The 10,047-nt window shown below is 36.3% G+C and overlaps 1 pseudogene; it reads right to left on the bottom strand.

The window, feature by feature from the left end:
• Positions 1–700: 700 nt before the first annotated feature.
• On the bottom strand, positions 701–4,921 carry LOC131409213 (myosin regulatory light chain 12A-like; annotated as a pseudogene).
• Between the last annotated feature and the right edge of the window lie 5,126 nt (positions 4,922–10,047).

The following is a 10,047-nucleotide window of genomic DNA, read 5'->3' on the forward strand; positions in this document are numbered from 1 at the left end:
CCAAAGCCACCAACTTAAACACCATCTTTAGCTATAGGCAAAAGAGGATGCTGGGGGTAGTAGTTTGAGACTTCAAAAGGGAAGAAGGCAATTCACGTGGAGATGGAAAAGAAAATGTTTGGTAAACAAATGTTTGCCATGCCATATAGAAACAATGGGACATGAAGAGGACTCTGATCTCTAGGCACTGCCAGTCTCCCCCACCACATTCAGCCTAAATTCTGTGTAGATATTTCTGGTGATAGCTTTGTTCCTGTTATAGGCTATTAATCTAAATTCTTTTAGGCAGTTAAGAGGGGGGATAACAAGAAAAATTTTCTCAGTCTTTTGTTTCTTAAAAACAATCAGCCTAAAATAATCCTCATGTTAAAGAGACACTTTTTTAATCATAAAGTTTAATTATGGTTCAGAAACAATTGTGTGAATAACTTTCTCCAAAAAAATATATTGACTCTGTGCAGACTACAGTTATTTTAGTGGGGATGGTAAGTTAAATTACCCTATTTTCTTTTATGAAAATAACAAAAAGTCCCATTTCCAGTCTGGTTATAGAGATGCACATGCCCAAAATTGGTGAGGATAAATGCAACAAGAAAGGCAAAGGCTGTAAAGCTAAGAGCATGCAATAGTCTATAAGAGAATGTCTCAGAAATACCCAAAGTGGCAACAAGTAATGTTTGGTTGGCATTTGAAGTTCTTTTCAGTTTTCTTTGTCTTTTGCTCCATGGTTAAGGATGTGCGTGAACTCAGTGTAATTGAAATTTCCCTTTTTGTCAATAGGTGCTTCTCTGTACAGCTCATCCACTTCCTTGTCTGTAAATCAATCCCCCATTGTTGTCAGCAGCTCTCTCAGGTAACCTTCTTGAATGACGCCAGTTGCTTCTTCATCAAAACAAGCAAAAGCATATGTGATGACATCTTCTGGATCTGCGCCATTTAACTTTTTAGCAAACATTATAAGAAACGTGGTAAAATTTATGGGACCTGGAGCCATTCATCATGGCATCTGGACACTCATCAGTTGGATTTTTTCCCAAGGAGGCAAGCGTATCATGCAAATCTTCCTTGCCAATGAAGTCATCTCTGTTCTGATCAATCTTGTTGAAGGCCTCTTTGAACCCCTGGATCTGTGACTGGTGAAACACGGCGAACACATTGGATGTTGCGCACTGGGGGCTCTTCTTGGAGGAAAGAGACACGTTTTGGTCTGGCAAATTTTGTTCCCCTTCAGAAGACTCTATGATGAATGATGAAATCACCTAACAACGTATTTCTCAGAATGTATCCACGTCATTAAGCGATGCATGACTGTATAAGCCTCTAAGGTAACTATTTAGCAAGCCAGCTACTTCCTTTGTTGGCTCCCATATACATATGTTTAACCTTTTCTCTTTTTAATGTCTGTTGTCAGCTTAACTCACAGGCTTTAGCCAGTAAACTGGGGAGTAGAGGAAAAGAGTTTTTTTCCTCCTTTATAATTCTAATATACAAAATAAGAAACTCCTGGCACTTAGGCTCAAAATTTAGTTATCTGGTTCTAGAGTCTGCATCTTTAAATAGCCACATTTCTCTGGTTTATCGTTCATTTGTGATTACTCTTTTTGTCTTTTTAGTTTTTAAATTTTAAATCTTACTGTCCCTGTGAACAGTGTCACAGACTATCTCATTGATTAATAGAATGTTTTGAAACAAACCTGTAATTTTCTCCAATAAAATACCTAGGTCAATAATGTCAATGTCAAATTCCTATAAGCATATTATACCAATAATTTCTTTCTTTATTAGCAAAACAAAATTAAAAGATACTACTTCACAGCCGCTATCTGAGATTGTTAGTTTACTGGGCCAATACAAAAGATTGCTGTTCATGGTATAAAGCCAGGGAAGTCTCAATTAGACTGAAGGTAGAATTTTATGTGATAAAATATCAGTAGTTTTGAAAGCTTGTTGTTGAAATAAATCACAATTCAATGTTTATAGGTAAAAAGTGTCTCTATGGGAAGTTAATAAGCAAAGAAAAAGAGTGAATCTGGCCACATATATTTGCCTCTGTATATATTTTGTCAATGGTGGAGAATAGACACAACAGCATGGAGGGAAGTCCTGGGAAGATCAGTTTTACCACATATATTTCTAAACCTCAATTTGGGTACTACCTTTGTTTATATTTGTTTATTTCCACTTGTAACTTTTTTTATTTTATTATGTTTTATATTTTCTTACAAGTGGCCTTAAGTATTTCCTAAAATCAGATTGAAGAGGAAAACTAATAAATTAAGCAATTACATATATGTATTTGTATTGACAGCAGAATTTGTCAACCCAAAATATGTCTCTTTGGCATAAGTATTATTTTAGACTGGTTATTTTTAAGAAAAAGCAGATGTAGGAGAAGCTCTGAAAACCAAGTAGAAGTTATTCTTTGTAAGAGACATTTACATGTAAAAAGGAAATCTCCCTTTGTAAGGGTGTCTCCCTTGCTGTCCCAGGAAGAGGGGGATGACCTTATCTCTAGAAACTCTTATCAGGGCCAGCCCTGGTGGCCTATTAGTTAAGGTCAGTGTGCTCTGCTTCAGTGGACCAGGGTTGGTTCCCGGGTGTGGACCTACACCACTCATTTGTCAGTGGCCATGCTTTGGTGGCGGCTCACATACAAAATGAGGAAGATTGGCAGCAGATGTTAGCTCAGGGCGAATCTTCTTCAGCACAAAGAAAAAAAAATGCATAAGAAACTCTTAGCAATGCAGAAGGCAACTACTTAAATTTGCATAACAGCCCTACTCTTGCTTATTGTGCTTTTCCTGGTAACTGCCTATAACTGATTTCCCCCACCCCCAACATCTTTTTTTGCCTTTAGCTGAATATGGTATTTAAGGTATTGGCTTCAGCCACTTGTGTGAGTTACTCAGTTTTCCTGGGTTTCTCCCATACATACTTGTTATTAAACTTTTGTTTGTTTTTCTTTTGTTAATCTGTCTCATATCAATTTAAGTCTTAGACCAGCCAGAAGAACCTAGAAGAGTAGAGAAAAATTTCTTCCTCCCCTACGTTTGTGTATATCTATATTATATAGACATACACATGTGTGTGTGTGTGTATATATATATATATACATGTATAATATATAGATATATTTTTTTCCTCCCCTTTTCTTGCTTTTAAATAGATCATTTCTGTCATGGAAAGCCACACTACACAGGAATATATATAGACCAGATAGGATCATATCACACTCAATTTTGTTATTATCTTACTATTTTAATCTCATACTTGGATGGGTATCATAATAGTTGATCAGGGACTCTTGGCTGCTAATCAGCAAGAGACAGATTAAATAATATCTAAAATACACAGGCTGATTTCTGGCTCTGCTGAGAACAATGACTGAAAATTTTTTATTTTTAAATTTCGTAGGCTACTTGCTATAATATTTCAAAGATATTTTTCATGGTTTTGAAATTAAATTATTTACAAATATGATTATACTTAAAATGATTTTTCAGCTTTTAAACCTATTCTTTAAATCATGCAAATCCATATTATGATTAATTAAGAAGGTAAAAATGTTTGAGAAGAAAACTGTTAATTGTACGTGTTATATTGGTAGTTTCTTAATTGTACAACTGGTGAAGCCAGAGGAATTGTTTCATCTTTTTTTCTTTTGTAGAGAAATTTTGAGAATCAAAACCAGTCACTGTCTTTGCAAAAACAAAGAACTGATTATATGTTTAGTCAATAAATAAAGAATGGCTAGTTACATGTTATGTTATGTTCGTTTGTTTCCCCAGCTGCATTTACAAGGCTTCCTTTGAAATTGCAATAAATTGAGATGGTCTCTGGGTAGAGAATACAGAAAATAGTGTTTTCTCTTTTTCATAATGGTGCAGCGCTGCTGTGCACTATGTACAAGCAGGCTCTGAATTGTGAGGAGATGAGGGCACAAAGGAAAGTTTTCCTATAGTGGAGGTTATAATCTAGATTAAGAAGATTCTAATGCTAGAGGAACTGGCCTGTACATGTGTCCCCAGGGGCAGGCTTTGGGAGGGGTTAAGGAAGGGTTGCTAGGAAAGGTGCAAAACAGAAAAAGAGGAAGGACAATGACCTTCAAATCTTTTCCCTTCTCAAGGATTCTATTGTAGAAGAACAGAATTTGTCACCACAAAATATGTCTCCTTGGTGTAAGGATTATTTTAGCTTGGTTATTTATTTATTTATTTTTTTGTGAGGAAGATCAGCCCTGAGCTAACATCCATGCTAATCCTCCTCTTTTTGCTGAGGAAGACCGGCTCTGAGCTAACATCTATTGCCAATCCTCCTCCTTTTTTTTCTCCAAAGCTCCAGTAGATAGTTGTATGTCATAGTTGCACATCCTGCTAGTTGCTGTATGTGGGATGCGGCCTCAGCATGGCCAGACAAGCGGTGCGTAGGTGCGCACCTGGGATCCGAACCCGGGCCGCCAGTAGTGGAGCGCGCGCACTTAACCGCTAAGCCATGGGGCGGGCCCAAACCCGGTTATTTTTAAGAAAAAGCAGACATAGGAGAGCTCTAAAAACAAGTAGAAGTTACCCTTTGTAAAAGACCTTTACATTTGTAAGGGAAATCTCCATTTGTATGGGTGTCTCCCAGGAAAAGGGGGATGACCATATGTCTCCAAACTCTTATCAATGTAGAAGGCAACAATTTAAATTTGCATAACAACATTTACCCTCGTTTACTGTGCCTTTCCTAGTAACTGGCCATAACTGACTCCCCTTACCCCCAATATCATCTTTTGTCTTTAGCTGAAGATGGTATTTAAGGTGGTGGCTTTGGCCATTTTGGCTAGTTACTCAGTTTTCCTGGGTCTCTCCCATTTGTATAAGAGGTATATATGTTGTTACCAAGCAAGGACTTACCACCTGATGCACACAGAAGCCGACATCGTGGCACACAGGCTTTTGAGAAACGAAAAACCTTTATTGCGAGGTTGGCTGGCAAGGAGACAGGAGGCGAATCTCTCAAATTTGTCTCTCTGATCCAGGGTTTGGCGTAAAGTTTAAGGGATTAGGGAAGGTCTGCTGGTATGCGGAAGCGCAGGTAGGATGAGGTTCTGTGGGCAGGTCAAAATTTTCACTTCTGTGCATGCTCCTGGCTGGCTCACTGCCCCTGAAAAACAGCTTTAGCATTCTGTTAAGATGGAGTCAGTATGGGAGGCTACCAGGAAAAGCATAATAAACAAGGGTAAATTTGTTATGCAGATTTAAGTCATTGCCTTCTCCACTGATCAGAGTTTCTAGAGATTTAGAGTCATCCTTTTCTTCCTGGCACAAAGAGGGAGACACCCTTACAAATGGAGATTTCCCTTACAGAGATAAATGTCTTTTACAAAGAGTAACTTCCACTAGGTTTTCAGAGCTTTTCCTGCATCTGCTGTATCTTAACAATCATTAGCTTGATAACGGCTCAAGACAAGGTTGACATGAGGGAAGCCATTGTAGAAAAGAAACCCTATTGTAACTTTGAATGACCTCTGACAAACTAACCCAGCTGGATCTGCACCCTCCAGGAGATCTAACTGCTCTGTAGCTTTTATGACCCCTGCTTGTGCATGTACCTCCAAGCTGCCATAAGATACCTTTGTTCTTTTGAGTTCCTTAGGAATGTGATGACCCCTGAACAGAGAATCTATGCTACTAGCCATCATCAATGAAAACTGAAAGATCTGGTGTGGCTCTCCCAGTCTGTAACACCAGAGGGTCAACATTCCTAACCCCCTCTCCTATAACCCACTGGCCTATATAACTGCTGTAAGATTTTGTGCCCCTTTAAGATGGTTCTTTTGGATGTGAGTCAGCCATCTTCCCTTTTGCTAGCAAGCTGTAATAAAAAAGTCCTTTTTCTCCCACTACCTTGCCTCTTGACTATTGGCATGTCTCGCGGCAAGCAGAAGGTCCCACGTTGGGCTGTAACAAGCTCAAAATAATCCTTATGCCAAAGAAGTGTATTTTGGGGCAAATTCTGTTCCTGGTCCTGTGGTTACAACATTATTAAACTTTTGGTTTTCTCCTGTTCATCTGTCTCATGTCAATTTAATTCTTGGACCAGCCAGAACAATTTAGAAGAATGGAGAAGAAATTTTTCCTCCCTTACACTATCCATTGTTCTCTTATGTACCAGGTATGCCAAAGCACGTGGATCTAATCAGAAAAAGTATCTAGCTTCGGACAGGATCTCACACAAGCTCCCCCAGTCATTAGGCACTAGAAGAGATCTTCAGTCTGTCACCCTTGCTTCATTTGGCCCTGGATATGAGAGTATTCCTGTTTGGGAAGAAAAGATCCAAGACTGGCTTGTTTGCAGCAAAGTGAACTGTGCCTGAATACTGTGCTAGAAAACCTATTGGTTTTCTGCTACTAGCTGAGTTAAAGTTGTCCCCTCAGCTCTCAAAAATTCTTGTCATTTGAAGGTGAACTAAGGAGAGAAAGCATCACTTTACCAAATTGAATTTAGTCCCACCACAAATCTGTAGTTTCTGAATGAAATACTGAGGCTCAGCACTGACGTACAGTCTGCCCTAGAGAAAAGACCCAGGAAATAACCCCTCTGTGACTGCCATGAGACAGTAATGGATTCAGCTTACTTCTTTCTGGTTTGAGGGTAGGTATCAAACAAACAAAAAACAGGGCTTTCGCAGAAATAAAAAAAGATTAAAATTTTAGCAGCTTGTTTGACCAAAAAAATATGAATAAATTAAGCAGACTCTAAGCATACACACACACAAACACATTTTCCTAGTTAGAGAGATTGTAGCAGTGATTTAATACTCATCTACCAACATATTTCCTTTTCTGTTTATCATGACTTATATTCAAGAGATATTTTTCAGGGTGACTCAAAACTAATAAAAAAAATACACACACATTCCCAAAATAATATAACATGGGCAAAGTCCTAGCTGAATATTTTCAATATTCTTATCATCAGAAAATATGAGAAAAATAACAATTATCTGAATCCTTTTCCCATTTCTTTTTTGTTTCTTTTTCTTGCTCCTCTCCCATTTGGAAAGTAGACTTGTTCTATAAAGAGAATTGTACATATTTGTTCAAGTGTAAGAAAAAAATTCTTTTGATAATATGCTATTAGATTTTTATATTTATATGCACACATATATCTATATTGAATAGACATAATAGTTAGTTTATAAAATTTAAAGGATTTGGGATTGCACCAGATTATTTTATAAAGATGGTACATTTAAAATTGATTTTTTTGGAACAAAAACTATTGTGTCATAGAAGCCTGTGAAGTCGATATCTGAGATTCACATAAATGCAATTTTTTAGATTTTTGTGAGAATGAAAGACTTTCATTGTGATTCAAACAAAAATGATACAGTTGACTTAGGGTTTCATTTTTTGACTCTGTAGTAAGTGCTCTCTTTTTGTTACCACATCCTTAAAGATCTCCCTTTCTATAAATCTGACAGTAGATTATTTGCCTTAAATCTAAGCGGCCTAACCATTTGGAGTTTAAAACTCCTGCATCAGTTTGACCTGGCATCACTCTGGCATGAGTCAAAAGGTCAGGCACTATCTTATTGGGAAAGAAAAATTATCATATCTGAGTACCAGGAATAACGATTCTAAATATGGACAGGTCTAATTCATTCAACTTTTCAATAATGGCGAAGTGACACATGCTGGGCGGGCTCAACCTCCACAGAAGGAACCTTAGCTCTTAAGGAAAATGTGGCAATGCAGATTTGTTGGAGATAAATGACGTATGAACTAAATGACATATTACTTTTGTGGAATGAATGGGATTTCTAGCTCAGACAGGGACCTTTCAGAAATCTTAATAATTATTTCACTTTATTTTTCTTAACTGTTTAATTCTCTTCGTCCAACTTAAGCCACTGGAACACTCCCCACCCAGCATCCTCACACATATCTATTTTTGATATTATGTTTGTACTTTTGCATATAAAAATATTACAATGTATATCCATATTTTATTTCCCTTAGGCAATTACGTTTGCCTTTTTTTTTGTGAAGAACTATTGAAAACAAATGGAAAAGAAATCTATTTAAACAAAAATTATATGACTGTGTGTATTAAAAAGAAGAGATTCTCAGAACTCCATAAAAAAAATAATGTAATATCTTCTATTTATAGCTCCCCCTTAAGGCAATATATTAAGTGCTAAAGAGAGAGTCAACAAAAGCAAAATAATATATTGCTATTTCCAATATCTCCGATGTTACCTCATTGGTTACTTTTCACACCATTGTCATAGGAAAAGCATCTCTAAAGGTGTATTTCTGCACTGCATTCTGTGGAAAACAGTTAAGAAAAACTGATATTCAAAGAAAAAAAGGGTCTGACAAAATCAGCAACACACTTGGATTCTTTACATGGTCTAAGAAAATAGGATGATGTGTTGCATATGTAGTGAATTTTGGTATCTCCTTGGTCTATCACAAGATAAATTCTCTACCAGTGTCCCTGGAATTCTTCTAAGTTGAGACTTGTCCTGTGACAGTGTTGAATAAAAGTATATGTAGATGCAAAATGTACAAACAAGGTAAAACCAAACTCTTAAAATTGAAGTAGTAAGTTCAAAAGAGTAATAAAAATGGCAATCCCATTGGTAATTATTGTTATGCCTTATTATCCTCTTATATTTGTAGAAATCAAAAAAAGTCGATTCTGACTGTGTTGAGTATATATTTATGTATTTTGTTTCAAATACAGGGATCAATCCGTGGCTAATGTCTAAAAAAGAGATGAAATACTAGTAGAAAAAAGGTTTTCAGGAAAAGTGTTGTTTTGACTAAAATATGGCTCATAATGGACTTTCATGAACTATATTATTTAGATTTCATCACTAATTTAAACTACTTAAGTTTTACTATAGGAATACAGTTAGGTAATATTTCTAACTCATTTAACATGTTTTTGACTATCAAGTACTATATAACTGGCACAGTGAAAGACACTGTATCTATAGCAATAAACAAAATTTAAATGATTCTTTAAGATTTATTGGAACTAATTTTCACTTAATTTAATACTAATAAAAATTTGCTAAATATGTAAATTTTTCTATGATATATGAAACAATTTTACAAGCATTATCTAATTGATCCTTTTTATAATCTACGAAAAAGTATAGTTATTATCATTATTTCCATTTTATATATGAAGGAATAAATCTCCAAAAGCTTAAGTAAATTTACAAATATTTTTTGGCTTGTAAGGAGTTGGGACTTAAATGTCATTCTATACTCATTGAATCACACTTTGCAGTTGCTCTCTGAAATGTAAAGAAATGCTTGTTCACTTTCTAGATTTCCTACACACTTTTTTTCTCTCTATTCTTCCTTTAGCAGAAAATCCCAATAATATCTTCCATGATAACATGTTAATAGTTAAGTATTTAACAGAATTTTAACTAATTAATATGCAAAATTATTCACAGAATCATAGGGTAAGAAGGAATTGCATTATCTAGTTTAACTCACTTCCTCTGTATAAGTAAAATTATCAATAGTCCCAAATCCTAAACAATCCATTCTTTTTTTTTTTTTAGGCTTTGGCACACATTTTAGCTGCCTATTCTAGGATTCTTTTTTTAGGAAGATTGGCCCTGAGCTAAGATCTATTGCCAATCTTCCTCCCTTTCTTCCTTTTTTCTCCCCAAAGCCCCAGTGGATAGTTGTATGTCACAGTTGTACATCCTTCTAGCTGCTCTACGTGGGATGCCTCCTCAACATGGCTTGATGAACGGTGCGTAGGTCCGCGCCCAGGATCTGAACGGGCAAACCCCAGGCTGCTGAAGTGGAGCTCGTGAACTTAACCTCTACACCACCAGGCTGGCCCTGCCTATTCTAGGATTTAATCATCCTTGGAAAGAAAAATTAGTTTTTTGAATAAAATTTTTTCTGGATACAACTGAAATCCGTTATTCTCTGGCTTAAATTTGAGAATGCTTGATAAAATCCTATTAAAATGTTACCCATCTCTCTAGAGCCAGAAAAATTTCACCTTTACCACTCCAAATGT

Source organism: Diceros bicornis, chromosome 8, assembly GCF_020826845.1.
Source record: "Diceros bicornis minor isolate mBicDic1 chromosome 8, mDicBic1.mat.cur, whole genome shotgun sequence".
NCBI lineage: Eukaryota > Metazoa > Chordata > Mammalia > Perissodactyla > Rhinocerotidae > Diceros > Diceros bicornis.